The 19,617-nt window shown below is 38.9% G+C and overlaps 1 protein-coding gene across 1 annotated transcript in view; it reads right to left on the bottom strand.

The window, feature by feature from the left end:
• The window catches only part of LOC106037701 (uncharacterized), a 479,206-nt gene that overhangs the window by 445,026 nt on the left and 14,563 nt on the right, over nucleotides 1-19,617 (bottom strand). Inside the window, exon 2 of the transcript XR_010834890.1 lies at nucleotides 5,036-5,175. The gene's annotated coding sequence lies outside the window, so the exon portion shown is untranslated. The remainder of the gene's footprint in view (nucleotides 1-5,035; nucleotides 5,176-19,617) is intronic.

The following is a 19,617-nucleotide window of genomic DNA, read 5'->3' as shown; positions in this document are numbered from 1 at the left end:
ACAAAGTTCCCTGCATTGTGCTTTTGACCTTTTTCAAGGATGTTTCTACAATCCCCTCCTCTGTTACTTATATTGTCTGGTTAAGAAAAGCGTTGTTCTCGCCTGGTGCTGTCAATCTGTCTCCTTTCTCTTGCTCAAAAATAAGAAAGTAAATAAATCACCAAACCAAAGCAAAGCAAAAAACATTTCTGTTCATGCCTTCAAGTGTAAAAACCCACACAATCTAATCTTTTCTTTTTTTTCATAGATTGAATGTCACAGCAATTAAATAATGATGATGTGAAAGAACACTGCCGTATCACCTACAATTTAACTCTCTCTCTTTTCCCTTTTTCCTTCTTCCCAACACAGCTTTCCAGGTCTAAAGGTACTGATTCTCCTATGATGGAAAGAAATCCAACAACCTGTACTGACAAAGAAACTACTGTTTAATACACAACTTCATTGAAAAATAATATATTTCTTGTAAAAACCAATTAATTGTTAGAAACATTATCTGTCTTACACACAGAAAAAAAAACAATCCTGTCTTGTACTAGATAGGCTAACGGAAAAGAACTGTTTTGAACAAGGAAAGCGGAAAGGGGAGGAGAACACTGCAAGGGGTTTAAGGAAATAACAATGCAGCTGTGTAGTTAACTTCAGCTTTTGTCTGCTCCTTCCCTCTCTTTGCATCAGTTTCCCCATCTTCAACTGGGAATCATTAACCCACACAAGCGATCATCAAATTCCCAGTGCTAACACTATATTCTGGGTTTTAAATATCTCTTCACTATCAGTTACTTGTGTTTCATCATGCCTTAAATTAAACAGTAAGATTTTGGAGCAATGAGATTATGTTTTAATCTTCAAAGCATTTACTACATTTTCAGAAATACATGCAACATTTTATATCAGAGAAATGTCAAGGATGTGAAATCAGTCACTCAACTTTATGAAACACAAACATAAAGGCTGCAGTTGCCTTTTGTATACACACACATTTTGAATTAAGTCTAGCTTTCCTGGATCCTGTGTCTGTGTTTTAATAAGCACCAGAAGATGTGGTCTCCTCCTGAAAGTATGTATAGTAGGTGTGCCAAAAACTTCGTAAGAGTAATTAAAGGCTTCAGCACTGTTCATAAAACAGGAGCACAGCTTCAATACAGAATTCTTATACAAAATTTTCGCATGGAATTGGGCTGTTTTTCTGGACGACCCAATTCTCGATGCAGTGCAATCAGAAGAAAATATGTCACAAACCCAAGGTACCTGTCCTCAGAACTGGAGCTATAGAACCTTTTAATATATCTGAAAGAGAAGATCTTTCTTATTGTCATTTTGAGACGAATATATCTTACTGAGCCACCCTTGCACAGCATAAATAATGCATAAAACATCTCTCGTCTATCTGTTCATCAAGCTAACACAAAATAATCTGCAAATCTAAAAATTGACAGAAGACCCTGAGCTACTGGTATTAAAGTCCCTCTGAAGATTTTTCTGCTTTCTGGGAGGTACATAACAGAAAACAGAAGATTAGAATGAACTTTAGTAGAACTGGGTGCAGGGATTGTTTTAATCACTTTAAAAGGTGCATAGTTTTACAGCGAATAATGATTTTCAGTCTGGTGATACTCAAACTCTGCACACGTTCAAGAAAGTACGACATGAAATAGCACTCATGCAGGTGACAGATGAATGAACTAATGCCCCATCATGGTGCTCAGAGCTCGTGAACCAATCATCTTTCATCTGAAATCTGAAACAAAAGCTCAGATTGGTTACGCTCTTTAATCATAATAGTATCTTCTCTAAACGAAACTTTTAGCCGACAAAGCTCTAGCCAGATCCCACTCTGAGCAATTACATTCTGCCTACAAGATTTATGTTCCCTTTGCAGTTTCACATGGAACTAATGTCCACCCACTTGCTTCACAGAACTATTGCTGTGTGATTGCTGTGAGTGGCTGAAGAGTTGCTGGAGTAGGAGAAGTAACCAGGGACCAGAGACAGCTGTCATGCATGGTGGCAGCATGGTGGCCAGACATGCCCAGCCAACTGACCTAGAGTCTGTCCTACAGCAGAGCACGTTTCTGAAGGAAGGGTTTAGTTTGAGATAAGTCAATTTATCAATATTTCACTAAGTGCTAAAGAAACAAAAAATTGTACAAAGTGTAATGAGGTTAGTAGTTACTCACTAAACATAGCAGCAGACTCCTTTGTTGTACAAAGCAGTAAGATGCACAGCACTAAATATACAGAAAGCTTGAAAACACCAAAATGACAGTGCCTCCTCTATTCTTAATGTGGGCTTTCACTTTCATTAAAGTCTTAGAACAGCAGTCCTTCAAGCTAATGGATGTTTTTCCATGGAGTTCAGCAGTTATCAGTGCAACCTAAGCACAGTCGTTCTGACTCATGAATTTAGTATAGCCTGAAAAAGGCTCAGGTGAGGCATTGCCTCAGCAAGGGATTCAGAAAGTGGGTTAAACGTAAGCCGTAGAATGATGGTAAGATTCTGCTTTAGCTGTGGAAACTGAATGACAGGACAGCCTAAGTATGGGTTAATGGACCTGCTTATGCATCAGAAATATATACCGTGCTATGCCAGCAAGCCACCCTTCTGTCTTCCACAAGTCAAAAAATAACACCTGTTCTGCAGACATTTCCTGAGTAAGGAGTGTTTTAAATTTTGTAAAGGAAGAAAAGAAATCTTTCACTTACAGAATGATCAGGCACCTGCAAAGAGGACTCCCTAAATACCATTTTTTAAAATGCAGCAATGACTGGCCTGCTGCAAAGTAATCTATCAGCTCCTTCCCATTCTTCTCTGAACAGCATTTGGCCACAAATCATGCAGGGCATCCACATTTTTAGGACACACTGAATGCATCAGCTCTCTCACTATCACATCTAACTCAATAACTCTCTCCTCCTCCACTTCATGTTCCTCAACAGATTGTGTCAATCCTCTCACAGTTTTCTATCTTGCTTTTACAACTCTGATTATTGCTTACAGTCATGTCTACCTAACCACTAGTTACTCACAAAAAGTACTCTGATCAATCTCTCAGTAGGCACTGGATTTTTTTTGGTTTATCTTTGAAAAACTGTATAGGACGTCTCCTAAAATCATTTACATACATATATGTAACAATCTTGAATGTAATCATTAGCTGTCTGTAACTGAAATTCTACAGCTAAAATATTTTGCTTTCTCTGTTCATTATGTCCAGGTAGCTCTACCTGATCTATTGCAATATTCTGTTTTGCTCTTGATTTTCCAGTGCTTTCTGTGAGCTGACCTTGTTTTGAGTACTCAGTATGTAAACAGCCTGACCAGATTCTGTGGGACCCCACTATGGAGACATAACCCCATGGTTTAGCACCTCATTGCTTTGAGTGCTCTTCCCAGATATATTCAGTGCATCAGCTAAGATTTTCATTAACTTCTGTCAGAGGATATTTTTGCTGCTAATGAACTCAGGTTTACATCTGTCTATTGCGTTGATGGGATCCAAGAATAAAATTTAATTTTAGTAGTACAAAATAAAGAGAGACAGAAATCAGCCCAAGCTGAATAAGAAGCTAAGTAGCTAGAAGTAAAAAAGAGGTTAAAAAAAAAGATAGTCACATGAATCAGATCTTTTTGTTATTTCAGCAGCTGTCTCCAATTTATACCACCATGAATAATAAAACAATCTCAAAAACTTGAATTCTTATTAAACAGTACCTATCAGAAGATACATCCGCAAGTTGTTGCAGAGGAACAACAGAGCACAAGGGAACTGCAAACCAGAAACTGCCCATTTATCGCAAGGCAATGAACAGTGGCCAGTTCTTCTTCACTTCTTTCATTTTTCTCCTTTTGAACTTTGTTATCTGAATTACCAACTGGGTCTTTCTCTTTTCCCATTGCTGGTCCCGCATCCTTTTCAAGGCTGTTAATATTCAGAGTATCTGAGCTGTGTTTCTGTCTGGCCGTGGGACTTCAGTACTGGCTTGTGAGCCACAATGCTGCTGGCCTTTTTAACTACGTGCTGCTCTGGGCTGTGCTGGAGCCATCCTGATAATGGCTCATGTTTGGTAGTGAGCAGCCTAAACCAGGCCATTTGCTGCTTTAAGTTCTGGATATGCCTTTAGCTAGCACTGCTTATAGATTCTCATGATCTGACAGCAGCAGGCAGGGAGGTGATCTGTTTCTCTACTTCTTTAAATGTTTTTAAATGATGGTTATTGTCCACAGGCACCAATAGCATGGGATGCACAGGAGCTTCCTCGTTTCCCCACTCTCTCCAGGCTTTGGGGCTTGAGCCCCTTGGATGAGTCTCAGTGCCCTTAAGCTGACAGGGACTCATCAGCTAATAGAATTTGAAGTCAGAATATACATGTATTACTGAAATACACTGTGAATATAATCTCCATATAAGCCTCTTAGAGCTTTCAACATCTGTTCTGTTGATTGACATTGTTCCCATGCTGTCTGTTTCACAAATGAATCCATGAGCAGGTTATTAATATAGAAGTATAAGAGATGTCTTTTAATGCTAATTGTGTACTTTAAAATGGTTCTTATATGAAGGAAGGTTATTCTGTATTTTAAGACTGCTTATTGGCAAAAAAAAAAGATTTTGTGATTTTCCTTAACTGAAACCACTAGCCTACCCCTTTCAGTGTTCATTTCCGGACCTCAGTAATTTTTTCTCCTGTGAAGTGCTTCCAGGAAAACTCCTGACCTCCCTGAGCACACGGAAATATTCTATTGACTCCAGCATGGCTGGGGTTTCAGGGCTGATCTCTGGATTATTTGTTTTGCAGTCAGTAATGGGATAAACATCCTGCATTAACCACATTGGTTATGTTTGCAATCCATATTCTTAGAAAAGAGACATGATGTCAATAAAAAACCAACAACCGGTTTGTGAAAAATGAGCTAATTACACAATTCAAAACAACCTTTTCCCATCAGAAGATGTCTTTTTGCTGATTGCTTACATTTAGGGATCACCACCAAGGCACACAGGTCTTCCTATAGGACATTTTTCTGGCTCACCTTTTTGACTGGTCCTTTAAATCCAGTAATGTACAGGGAAGAGATTTGCTTAAGGCAGATATTTTGCAACTGGTTTCTACTTCTCCTTTTCTTCTAGCAGATAGAATATTTCTTCCAGTGTCTTTTCTTCCTTTTTCTACCTATAAGAATGTTGATATGTTACCAAAAGTGTCTTTCCACACAGCTGCATATTAAAGTACTTAAAGTAAATTTGATGTTTAAAGTTATGGGACAAAGAAAATCGTTTGTTTTATGTATTAAACCCATAAAACCTTTCACTGAAAGTTTTATTATAAGAAATGCTTCTCAGCTGAAGTCTCTCAGCTCTGATGACAGAACAAGCAAGACACAACCTCTGAAGTAAACACCTTAAATAACAGATTTTTGTTTTATGCCTTTTCCCAAAGCCTTAACCCTCTGGTTCAAACATTGGAACTTTGTGTTTTGCACCATTATTTCAGTTGTTTCTCAGCTCTAGAAGTGCTATGGCATGCGTGCCTACGGGACTTAAAACAAATTTGTGTCTGCATGTCTTTGAGCTGCAGCTGTTTGAAGAGATGTAAGATAATTTTACTTTAAAAAATTGATCTATTATTTATTCATGCACGGGTTTACAGCAAGCAGCAACCACAGAGCAGATCAAAAAACACTGTGTAAATCTAGTCTTATGAAACTTTGCCTTTTCCTGGGACAGATGGGGATCATTGGAGGGCAGCTGGCTTGAGTAGGCTGTTCCTACGGGGCAAGCTGGGCAGGCAGGATGCCCGGGCTGGACCTTCGTCTTCCCGCAGGGTTAAACATGGAAAGTGAGTAACAGGCACGGAAAGGAAGAAAGATTTGCCTCACTTCCATACCAGCCTGAGCATTTTGATACACTACTTCATGCCTTTACAACAAACAATATCCTGTTCCTTGATACATTTGGCCAAAAGCCCACAATTTTCATTTCCATCGCTCTTGCATTGTCCGTTTATGACAGCAGGAGTTTAGGGCTGAGCCTGATTTCTACTGAGCAGCTTCATAAAGGATTGGGGTACTTTAAACACTTTCTGCCAGCCCTGGAGCATGACTCAGCATAGCACTAAGCAGCTCACATCCTTAGCTACCATCACTCTCCTTAGAGATAAAAGCAGCACTACCAGTAGGAGGTGTTTTATCTTGCTCAGCATCAATGATGCATCTATGCAGGAATTATATATAGCCTATATCAAGTATTTACAAATCAGGATATTATAACAGAATCTTTAGGGTCATGAAGATGAGCTTTCCTCTGCAGCTAGGGAGCGCTAATAAAACAACCTTTAAAAAATAAGTGCATAAATGTTAACAGTTCGAACACAGCCCCATATTTCCAAGTGCTGAGGCTTGGAGTACAACATCAAATATTATGAGCTTCATGATAAAAATGCAAGACTTGGCAACTCGGGAATTGTGGCAGCCCATTAAATTGCAGCATTTTATAATCAGGCATCTGGCATTGTTAAATATCCCACCCCTAGGCCCTGAACACTTAAAGCCCAGCAGCATGCCACAGAAATCAAAGGGACGCTGCCCAGCCATGGTAGCCTGCCTGCACAGATCACATTAGGTGCACATGGTGACGCTGAGGAAGTAGGTTAAATTAACTGGCTTGGACAGAGGCTGTGCCAGCACTGCCACTGGATGGACTAGCCAGCATATGTCAAATGAAGACAATATTGGTCACTGAGCCACGAGGCCAGCTGCTCTGCATTCAGCACATCATGCGTTTTACAAGGATTAAGAGCCCTGGATTACTAGAATGGCTCTTTATAGGTATGTACTCACTAAATTGCAGCTCAGATAAAATTGCTGTTGACATTTGGCTTCCCAGCTTGTGCATTTGTCAAAAAGGAAAAAGAAAAAAAAAAAAAAAAAAAAAAAAGCATCTTCATTAGATGATCTAAAAGCAAAAATAGAACTACAGAAATGGGGAATTTGATAGAAAATCCAGACACATTTTAAGAGATAAGGAGACCAAAATTAATCAACTTTTACTAACAGAAAGTGTTCTCCTTCTTGAGTGTTTATAAAGCTACACATGCTTATTCCAAAGAGCCTTTTTATTTGCTCTTTTTCATTTGTTAATTTTCACAAAAGAGGAATGTAAGATTTGAAACTCTGAGTGCATGTGGATGTAGCAGATCAGATGCTCAGATGGTAGGGATGCCTGACGTCAGTGGAGCTCTGCTGATACACCCAGCTAAATGCCTGCACCAGTACGTCTCCAGACCGCTCACGTGAGGAGCCAGCTTTTCACTATTTGACCACAGATGCCGGCAGTTGCCCAGTGATGAACTCCCCATGCTGAGTCAGGGCTCTGTGCTGTGCCCTCTGGGCATCTGCTCAAGCCCCTTCATCAGTACAATGGCGTTCAGACTGCCACAGTGTCGGAGGCGAGAATTCAGTGTGATTTTAACAGGGTTAGACACAGACACACAGAAGAGGGGGTAAATCATTTGTGTGCTCTCCAAGTTCAGGTCATTGGCAACCACTTGGGGTTTAAGAATCTTTTCCTCCAAACAGTTTGTTCTGCGAGGTATTTTTTCATGAGTTTTCCCTGACATTTCTGCTAGTGGCTACCTCTGGAGAGAGGATCATGAAGTCACTAGACCTTCTAGTATGATCTAATATGACAATTCTGCCATTTCTATCCAATATCGCATGGAAAAGAGCATGAAATCTGTACAGTTACCTCTCCTCTGGTCATTTATCGTTACTAATGGATCCTGGGGATAATGAATACTTTAGCTCTTGTTTATAACAGATAAATGTTCTACAATAATGCCTCTCACTAAGAAAACATAATTTTAACTAGGCAAGAGATTAAAAATAACTAGAGAAATATTGTGACAGATGGCACTGCTCATGCTGCCTTAACATTTGGGCATGTTCTGTTTAATGTTTCTTTCATTCTCCTGATTCAGAACAGAAAATCCAATTAAATTAAGCATGTTGTAACATTTCTGACATTTTTTTCTTGGTTTATTCCTTATTTTGCTGATGAAACCAGTGTGATTTTAATGCCCATTTTAGGTGAGGAATAGGAGGCCAGGGAAGCAATGTACTATGAACAGACGTAATGAAGGTTTTTCTGCCACACTGTGAATTACTGCAGAGGGGGAAGCATGTATTTCAGGCTCTGAGTTTTTTCAGCCTTCTACCTCTTGAGGAAATGCAGTGAGTTGTGTCAAATTTGTGCTGATTTTTTCTCAGGAAATATGGCTAAGATTTCCTGGGGGAAAAAGAGCTGCACAACTTTGAATTTACGTAATTTTTTTCTTTGTTTTCCCCCATTTTGGAGATCTTAAGTCTGTCTCTTTTCAAAGCGCAGGAGAGATGACAGCACATTCCCAAATTTCTCTTCAAGGTGAGCTAAGCACAGAGAAGTCAGACAAAAAGGGAGACCCAGGTGTACTTTCAGTAGACAAGTTTTGACCATATCTGTCACAGGATTCTAGTAGATATGAAGTTTAATTGCTTCTGTCAACCCCTAAATATTCCCTTTTCCCTTTCCTCATTTCAACACAATTTTAGGTTTCTGTTGGAAGAAGAATGTATCACAGAGCTCCATTTCAGCATGCTCTAAGTTTCTTTGGGTCTAGACAGAGAGCCTGACCCTCAGAAACGTGCCCGTCACACAGGACTACTCCAGAGAAGCACTGAAGGTTGGAAGGACGCAGCGGCCACCACTGGTTTGCCTCTGGTCACTGCTCAGGCGTGAGCCAGGGGGTCAGCATCCCAGATTTGATGATGGCTCTTTGGAGGAGCTTTTTATGAAATTAATTCATATTTCAGGCTGTTTTACTTATTCTAGGACTGTGTGTGAGTCATCCTCTGGCAATGCTCGTCTCTCTTAGATACCTACATTTTACATTACTTTTGAGATCCATAATCCTGCTCAAGATAAGCAGAGTCAACCCAACTGGGGTTTTTAATGAAAACTCAGCTTCTGTTCTTTCTTGGTTGTTTTTGTTATTTCTATACATTTAGTATAGGCTCTTTCTCATACATTTTGAAAAAAGAAAGGGTAGGATGGATCTGTTCTTCCCACTTGGACTCACAGGGCAGCACTGGACAAGCCTGCAGGCAGGTGTGCAAGTATATTCATCCCTATCACCTCTCACTGCTGTATGTCAGCTCTGGCAAACCAGCTCTTCCATGGGCATGTTCATGTAATTCCTTCTTGTGCCATTGAACTCCCACTCCTTTGAACTAATCTCACAGGTGTCTAGAGGGCTAATAAAGGGAGTTAATGCTTTCACTAGCTGATGCCTAAACGCTGCTAAGTGGAAACAATCTCCTTGCTGAAAAGGAAATTTCTCACTGATACCCAGTCTGGCTTTGTAAAGCGATTGCTTCCCGCCTGCACCATTTTCATATGGAGAAATTAAGAAAAATCTATGCACAGAACACAGCAAGAATCTGTAATTAGTGCCGCTCCCGAGAGGCCCATGAACTGGCAACGCACAACTTCTTGCTCATATTTGGGCCCTCCAGGATCAGCCTGAGGAAACAGGCAATTAAAGGCTCTATGACCCAGCTGCAGTTTTTGTTGTGTGATGATCTGAAATTCACCCCAAGACAACAGCTGCAGTTTCCAGTGAAGTTTGCTACTGTAAAGTAACATCTGAAGGCACTTTGGTTGTTTCAGACATTTTAAAATGTTTTATGTCTACCGTTCCCAAAGGAGAGTGAAAATTCATTCTGTCTCTTGAAGAAGAGAAAAAATATGCAATAAATTATCTCCACAAGGATGAAATAATCCTATGTCTATAACTTCACTTTTGGTCCCTAAATGTGTCCAGCTCACTTTTAAAGAAAATACTATTCAGCATGATTGAGTCTCTTCTGATTGCCATTAAAATAAATGCAACTGAAGACTTGATAACCAGATGAAAACTCATTTCAAATTGTATTGTAACTGGGCTTTCTTCACATATTCTGCTTTTGCTAAGTACACTTACGTATGTGTTCCTTAATAGACTAATAGCAGCACACCTCAGAAAATTCCTTTCTTACAACTTGCAACAACCAAAAGAAAAGGAGGGGAGCTACGCTTAGAAACCGATCCAGTTAAGTGTTCTCTTTCACTATTGCTTTTGGAGAAATTCTGTGTTCTCCAGACTTCCAAGACATTTGTATGACATCTCCATACAGCAGATTCTGTTTTATTCTTTAAAAGCAAATGAAAAGGCAACCTGAGGAAATCTAAAGATATATGGTCCCCTTCATACAATATGAAATTATTTCAAGTGAGTATGAGCTGCTTTCACCCCTCTATGCATTTTTTATGTTCATGTTTTTCTCCCCAGATTGCTTTTGGAGGAAAAAGTAACTTATTTTTAAGATTACATAGATGATTTACTTGTGTTTTTCTTTGCTTCTTGCATGGGTGCCTTTCCTGCTGGTTTCTATAGGGTGAGAGGCTAATGATTTTTATGATGTCCACAAAGAGAGAGAGATACATAAGCAGAGTCATAAAAGAATAGACAGGTGCAACATATCACGGGGATGTGGAATATCTCATAAAAGTCTACGGAAATAAGAATTTCTGTCACTACAGGGAAACTACAAGGGGAAGAGTGGCTCCTCCCCACTGCTCCTGCAGATACCTCAAATTCCTTCATCCCACGAAGGCAGAGCTATAGCCAGAAGAGTTTCTGCCACTTGGTTTTCAATTAATGCCCCACTAGAGAGACCCCTCAGCAGGGCTTTAAAACTGGAAAACCACTGCTTGTCAGCACTGCTCCTCTGTGCCTGACTGTCCGCCGGCAGCCTCTGGGCCCTCAGAGCGCCTGAGGCCTGGCCAGACTTCGGGGCCTGTGCTGCAGCCTGCAGCCCAGGGGTGGCTGCCACAGCTGGCAAATAGCCCCTATTCTCACATTTTTTTTTTTATTTTTTTATTGTTTTCAGTTTGCTAATGTATTGACAAAAGCTGTAAATATTTTCTCACTGTATTTGTGTGTTATTTCCTTATTGTCCTTGGTAACTCTAGCTTCAGAAGCAACAGCGGTGTTACTGGTACCCTAACACCTCGTATTTGAATAATTACCTTTCTGGGAGGCGTGGATTTAGGGGAACAGCTGGGCCGTACTCTGCCTCTCATATATTTTCCTGAGTAAGAGCCTCAGTTTGAGAGAGTATTTTGCATAAGCAGAATTACTCAGCTTGGTCCTGCTCTTGTGGTCATGGGGAGCTAAGCTTTTTCATGGATTTCATGCGAGGTACAGAAGCTTTGCTTATGAAAGAATAATAAGAGCAAGCATGTGACCAGAATTTATCTAGAGAAACGAATAATAGTGAATCAGCAACAATAGCTTCCTCCAAGCTATTTTCTCCAAGCAAAATAAAATAAAATAAAAAATAAAAAATAAAAAAAGAGACTGTTTATGCTGTTAGGACACTGTTATATCTTCCAACCATATCTCCCAATTGTTATATGTGCCAAACAGGTTTGCATGAATGTTGTTAACCCCCCTGCCCTATGAACTAGCTCTAAAATTCTACAGAATTCCAAAGATTTCTGGCAATAAAAACAATCAGGCATGGGGGACTGGGAGGAGGGGGTATTTTCTTTCAATATCCAGTCAGGAACATATCCGTGGTTCCTTTTGATGGTATTTCTTTTATAGTTCTTAGATGTTTTGAAACACAAAGCTTAATTATTATGGATACTTATGCATTGTACACCTCTATAACAAATAATTGTCAAAGCCATCAGCTTCTGCTGTCAATTTACTCAAAATAAAAGCATCAGCTGAAGTAGACCTCACACATCTGAGTAATTGTATCTTTGAAAAGGGTTCTTAAAAACAGATGTCAGATTCTTGATGAATCTCATTCTTTACCCTGGCTACAATATCTGAAGTTGGATTTTGTATCTGACTCCTGTCACAGTGATTGAAATAAAAATATCCTGTTCTAGCTTTTGTTTATGTAACGCAATCAACTCCACAAACCTCTGCAACTTGAAACACAGCTAAAAACTGCTTTATGTATGTACTCCCTGCCATGCTTTTCTTTCTCTAAGATGGACTATACAAGTAATCTTAACTGACAGAAAGAAAACTAGCATCAGCTTTGCAAACAATGCTCAAAAAGCAGGAGAAAATATTTATTTGTAAAGTAAAAATCCTAAGAAAATTTGCCAACTAGTGCTTTGGCAGTTATCATGGTAATAATAAAAAGAAGACATCTCAAATTGTACTCAGAGCTTCTATCTGGGGAAAAAAAAATCAGCATGCAGTAAGTTAGGGAGGAAAACCACATTTTACTAGCTACTGTGCTCAGTTGCTTTCCATGGCATGCACAGTGAGACCATTTTGAGATGGGAATGAGGAAGCTCAGCCTGGAACCTTGGAGCTACTCCTCTGAGGCATCTATGTCCTACCACCCCTTTGGGAACTAAAGAGACATTTGGTCTCTTGAATATGAATGTGTGTGCCTTTGCTGAAGTGCAATAAGGTGTTTCTACCACTACCTCACAGAGTTTTTACAAAAGTTCTGCACTTGTGTGTTCTTAGTCTGAGTTAAAGTCAGTACTTCCTTCATCAGTTGGATATTTTTCTGTATGTAATGTGAGTGAAAAGTAATAACTTCTGTGGCGAAAAGTCAAGCAAACTGAGAATAGAAGTCCAAATTAAACTTTTGATTTACTGGTTGAGAATTCTGATAAAAGCCCTCTGGATACTTGTACGCCTTTTTCTATTTTAATAATAATAGTAAAAAAGAAGTAGGATAATACTTTATGTGGGGGTAAGATCTAATGATCTCCATAAAACATGCTCCAAAGTGACTACATCTCCATGAGATAAATTTGCTGTCCTTTCAATATAAAACTAACTACCCAATTATAATTTGAGCTGCTTACTTTTAATGCATGAAGAATCTGAGAGAGCAGTCCGCTGTTACAAAGCAGGAGGCAAACAGTCAAACGAAGCAGAGGTTTCTGTGCTGAAAACCGCATTCCTTCAAGCTGCACCAAAAGCTCTCCCACTTGGCAGGGGCACTGTGAGGATTTGATCCTGCTACGTGCTGGTAAGAGGGGGAATGAGGAATACAGCTGTCCAGATCCTGTCCTTGTACCTACCAAAGGGATGTTCATATATTTTACTTTTCTTTCCCACACTTTCTCTGACGTGCAGGTCACTGATGTTCTCATTCTCACTTCAAGTAACAGTGTTAGCAGTCTGATGTCACCCTGTAGATTGGTTTTTAAGTGTATGGGATGTAAAGGAATAATTTATTTTGAAGTGGGGAAAGCCAAGTGTTCTTTTCCATCTAATTGCTTGTCACTATGAGAACTAGAATGCTGTTTTCATGGTGGAGCTTGCGGTGTCTCTGTAGCTATCTGCATGCATATAGCCGCCACAGCTGCAGGTGAGTACTGGGTTGCTCATGCTTCTTTTGAAGTTATACAGACTTATATTCATGGCTCTTGATTTCGGAAGTACTTTATGGATAGCTGTCCAAATGCATGGCAGCCTCCTACGTGTTACACAACTTCCAACTGTTGTAGTATAACAACAGGCTCTGCAAGTGGGGACAGGTTTGTTAACTCCAACTCCTGCATCTTAGGAAGTTTTACTCATCTAATATAAATTGAGCAGATAGGAGAGGGGCAGGCAAGTGTTAAATGTACGCAGTTGAGTTAAATGATTACCTGGAAAAAATGATAAATCCAGGCAAGTATTTCAAAGGAGTATTTGTATATGAGAGTGAACACCTGAGTTGAAAGTGAAGTGCAAATTCCTGACAAGAAAATAATACTTGCCTCTGTAATGTTCTTCCCTGGGAAATCACAGAGGCCACATTATTTGGGCAAGGTGTATTCTCTGTTACCCTTAAAAAGAACAAGGTTGAACCAGCATGCTGCTATAAATCTTTATGCTTGCTGGTGAATGCAAGTTCCAGTGGGAAATACTGCCCTTCTGAACTTTCGTAATTTAGGGATGATGTAGCTCTTCACTGTGCCACAACATGTAAGACATCAGAAAGCAGAGTAAAATTTGTACACAGTGCTTGTAACATAGGTGCTTCTCATCTCAGCCTTTGTTTTTAGTTTAATATTCATATGAAAGCCCGCTGTTAACTCATTTATCATTTTGGCCTCATAAAGAATATGTTACTAGTTAAAACATTCCTACATTTCCTTTCAAGCCTGATCATTCTATGGTTTATTGTGCTCAGCCTTCTGTAATGAGTCTGTCCTCTTTAGCACAGTGTGCAACCAGCAATTTTAATGTATAAAGAGCGCTTCGTCTGACTTACCCTTTGAATGAATAAAAGCTTTGTTCTTGTATCTGGGAATTTTTTTTAAAAGCTTATGTGCATGTCTAAATGTTTCCACTATCATAGCATTTTGGTTTTATGTTCCATACGACAGTTTTAATTGGAGTAGATCTCATGTTCAATTTTAAAATCATGGTTGTGGATGATAGTAATATCGACATTATCATTTCATTATCCAGCCTAATTTCATAAAAATAATGAGCTTGAATTTTTTGAACAAGTGAGTTCTCTGAGGTCTTACACTGAGTTTTCTTACCCTGAGTATCCTTACATTGAGTAGATATGTTAGGCAGATTTAACAAAGAGTAAACCACAAAATAAAAAAAAAAAAATGAAAAAGGGACACTGTTAAGCTACACCCAGATACTCCTCCTGCCAAAAACCATTTCAACCACATTATTTAGTTCCTACTTCACACAGTAAATGACAACTGATCACATTAGCTACTTGATTCCTATTAGCAAGTAAACGTGTTAATTATCTAGAGTGTCTAGATACCATGTTGCAAGTCTAACACTATGAGATAAGCATATGTTGAACAAAATTGCTTTAGAGTTCAGAAAACACAGATGAGCGCTAGACAACCCTCAGACAGCGAAGGTGGCTGCAAAGAGGAAAGACGTATCCTTTATTCTTGCTTACTGTGCATAGGACAAAAACTAATGGACTTAAAACTGTTAAAAAGCTTTAAGTTGAACATAAGGAGAATGTTCTAACAGTAAAATATTAAGAACTGGGTTAGACTGTAAGGTTGTGGTCTTGCCATCATTTCAGGTTTTAAGAACAGCTTAGAATGATGAATTATTCTTGACAATTTTTTAGGTATAGCGGATTCCGCCTAAGGGGCATGAGATGGACTAGATGACTTCTCAAGGTCCCTTCCAGAGTTATTTTGTGTGATCTTATGATAGCTGCAAATCTTTAGAGTATTCTGTCAAATATGGAAAATATCTATATTTTAAGTTTATCAGCAAAGAGTGCAATATGTAAGGTTTGGGGTGGGGGGTGGGGGGGTGTAATCAGCCCTATGCAGCAGCTGCAACCAGCTACAACCTGAAAACTCTTGCAGAAAGTTTGCCTCTATTGTAGTGAAAGCAATAGAAGGAATTAATAATATGAAATATGAGGAAAGGAATGGAGAAATGTCCATTATACAAACTGCATTCTACTACAAACCACACATAATTTTGGACGTGGTAGCAAATACTCTGAGAATTATCTGGTCCTGAAGGAATATGTGGCATGAGACCAAGATACCTGTTCTTGAGGCATTCTTGCATATACCTGGTTAGTCTCCGACCACATATTTTAAGCTGAGATTTGATTCCTGCTGAATGAGCTTATTTCAGTTTAAGAGTAGTGTATTTAACCTTTCAACTGTTAAATCACATTGTCAAAATAAAGAGTTCCTGTATGCATGTTTTCTCTTTACTGCCTGGCAATTTTAATTTGGTTCCGTTCTTGGGCAGTTTAGTTCAGTTTTTGGACCACAGTCAGCTATAAAAGTTCCTAAGTAAAAACTATTTCAAGAAATATTGCCGTTAAATAAAAAGCTTTTAAACAAGGAGCTAAGGAGTTTTCATGGCATATCATTTAATCCTTCCTATTTCAGACACTGTACTACCAACAGACTTTTTGGTAGTCATTTTTCAGAACCTGCCATAATTCTAGTTTCAAAATTTCCAGTCCATTTCTATCCCAGGGCTATCTGTAATTTCATCTTACTTTGTTGGAATAGAATTTAGAATACCATTGACCATTGACATTTGGAGTATATATTTCAAATACTTCTTTTTCTCTTTGCATTCAGATGGAGAAAAATTATTTCTTTGAACATTACTCTTCTCTTTTTCTTTTTTTGTTAGTTAGGAAAGTGATAGCACCAGCTGGCTTTTAAAAGTCATGTCATTAAAATTTTCAGGTTCTGATTGTTTTTAGCCAAGTATTTTCTCTCTTCTACTGGTTTCATTTATTTTGATAGAAGTTTTAATAGTAATTTTCAGTAATATATGTGTTATGCCTGATCTTTTCTAAGACGTGCACACTCATGCAAGTGTTTGGGGGAAGGAAACTGTCACCACATGAACATCTCTGCTTATAGTTCGGGCAATCAAACAAAAAACCTCAGCTGGTTGATGAAAAGCCCATGGGCCACTCAGACAACAAAACAATAGATTTGCGCATCTGACAACTCTTCAGACATTTTTCTCCATCAGCTTTGGACAAAGAAGAAAAAAAAAAAAGCTCTCAAAATACCTCTGAATGAAGCTCAATTCTCAAAACTAAGTTATTTCATAATGGAAGAGGACAGAATTTGTGGCTGTCAAGCAGGTGATATAAACTCTATTACAGTCAAAAAGATTACCTTCCTTGGCTGGAACGATGTAAACAAAACCCAAAGTCAGTAAGCGAAGTGCCATGTGAAGGCTCTTATAAGAGTATGGTTTGGGCAGAGCCTTTCTACGACAGAAAATAGACCCTCAGCTTTTGCAGTTCTTATCTTGATCTTTATCAGACAGTTGCTAGTGTGTAATCATTTCTGATGTTAAATGAACATTTCTCAAAATGTTCTCTACACACTACCTTGGACAAGGAGACACTTGTCCTCTGACCCAGATCTGTGTCCCTGGATAATACCCAAACATCATTCAGAACACCAAATTTTCTGTGAAAGCTTATATCAAAACTCAGGTCACCATGAACCCCAAAACATTCCATAAAAAAAAAAAATGTTGAGTTTTTACAATTTGCAGTGTATTAACGTGACTCCCTGCCAGATGCTTCATGATGTAAAAGAATGGGAACTCTTTCTTCTCCTATCTGGGAACATTACGGTAAGGGAACATGCTCTTTTTTCCACTCAGTATAAAACTGTCACCCTGAGCTAGCTATCACTGTAGACAGTGCACCAGAAATTGGCACGGCTCAGATCAGGGATAGAGAATGCGTTTTCGTGGAAGGATTATTGCTGACAATACAAGAAGAATAAATTAGAGTCAGGAATAAAAAAAGACATTAAGGCCCCCATGGCACCATCTTAAAAGAATTTAATATTCTGAAATATTTCACTTTCTATTGTATCTACATGCCATTTATAACCCAGACATGGCAATATCCAGAAAACGAATGAGGTGTGATTTTCATGCTAATTATGCTAGATGCATTTATCCCTTTGTCATATTTATTTTTATATTGTGCCTTTAAAATATAAAAAGACAATAATATTAAAACACACAAATTATATTTTAACATTGTTTTGCCTTCTGCACTCCTGTTTTGCATAATAATTCCCAAATGACATTTCATCTTGTCTTCTTACTTAAATTCCCAGGTGATAGAGTTATTTATTCCCTTGGCCAAACCCTGGGGGTTTCTTTTCAATCCTTGCTCAAATAAACCTCAAATGAAATGTGCAGGTTTTCAGAGCAAGGGCAGGGAAGGTTTAATATTGTTTCACTTGCAATTGTGTAAAGTAGGAGCAACAATATCAGTGAAGTTAAGGAATTCAAAAGTTTTACAGTGGTGTTTGTGACAGTAAAGAACTGGATCGATTGGTGGCATTGATACAATATCATGGGATGTCAATCAATCCTTTTTCATTGCATCTATGCCTTTCTGAGGTAAATTATAGATTAAACCCTCCAACCAGTTCTTGAGTCAGGATACAGTTACAGCCATTTTAATAACATGTTTCATAAAGGGACCCAAGTCAAAAATGTTGTAATTTATTTATCAATGCTCTTTAATATTTCAGGCAGTTCAAATGATCGTTTTTATTTATTTATGTATCTGAGGGTTTATTATATATGCCCATCATCCTGTCTGGGTGAGTCTACAAAACTGACATCACAAAACCTTACGGTGAACTGATGTAACTCACTACTGAATCTTCTTTCCTAGCCTGTCCCAGAAATATGCCCACCCTGTAGCGCTCCTCTGCAGTCCCAACGTTCAGACGCTCTCTGGGAGCAGGGAAACCAATTCCCTAAGTGAGAGCTCTTCCTGGAGCTCTCACCCAGGACTCAAAAATCTACAGGCTCTTGAATTATTTTTCCCAAATTACCTATCTAGCAGTGGAGAACAGGAGGATGGGGAAATTCCTACTCGAGCTAGAACTTTATATTATCTTGGCCCTAATAGCCTCTGAAAAGCATAGGGAATTTATCCACATCCACAACGACACTGAAAAAAATCCCAAATCTCAGCCAGAGACCTGGCTTACATCCTGCTTATATCTAAAAATATTCCTTGGCTCCATCTCATAAAAGGACAAGAATAATGCAAGAGTTTATGTCAGTATATTTGCTGTTTATCCCCTAATCTTTTTTCTCAAAAAGTTGTATCAAATCCTGAATTTAACAATTTCCCCGTTTAGATGGACTGGTGGAACATCTGTTCCGACAACTGCAAGTTTTGCTTCTCTTTTCATAACTGCGGTTCTTTAGAGACATGCTGAAAAATCAGCAGTCATAGAAATTAGGCTAATTAGACTAGATTAAAATTACACTCCCAGAATTATTGCTGAGCCAAAGTTTGATGCAGATTTCTGTATCTGTTTTTTATATGCCCCATCTCAGCACCATGCCAATTTTCACATCTGTTCACGTTAAGACAGCAATATTGTTAACACATCCTTCCCTTCTTCTGAAAATACCCTGCTTGAGACACAGCCTAATCCACAGCAGAACCAGAGCAAGCCCTGACGAGGAACCCAGCACAATGTCAGAGGTTCAGATGAGCAAAGCCAAATGAGCATAGCCCCTGACATGTCCCATATTACAGTTTCCTTGTGTTTCATAGCAGTTTGAAATAGTACGTGAGACAGCTGGCAGGGATGATATTGGGACTTGCTCATCTAACTAGTGAGCTACAAACAGATGTTGTGCATGAAATAGGAACCACTGCCATTGACACATTTCTCACGCCAGACAGTGGGGCAAAGTGACTCAGCCTGACATGAAGAGGAAATTGGGTGTGACATGTCCTTCGTTTCAATGAGCAACGTGTCACTTCTGGCCCAACTTTTCATTCAAATCATCAAATGCTATTTGACAGGACAAACATATGACTTCTGGGGTGGTGAAAGTCTGCTTATCCATATATACACACCAAGTATAATGAGGCACAGGGACTGTGCACCATGAAAACAGGATTCCTGCACTGGAATGTATTATTGGAATTCCTTATCAGGATTTTAGAATTTATTTTTTTTTTTAAATTACAATATGAACTAACATTTCTTATAAATACTGTCTGCAAGCATGAACAAT

The sequence above is a fragment of the Anser cygnoides genome, chromosome 13 (assembly GCF_040182565.1).
Source record: "Anser cygnoides isolate HZ-2024a breed goose chromosome 13, Taihu_goose_T2T_genome, whole genome shotgun sequence".
NCBI lineage: Eukaryota > Metazoa > Chordata > Aves > Anseriformes > Anatidae > Anser > Anser cygnoides.
The sequence above is the reverse complement of the archived record's forward strand: the minus strand, read 5'-3'. Positions and strand labels throughout refer to the sequence as shown.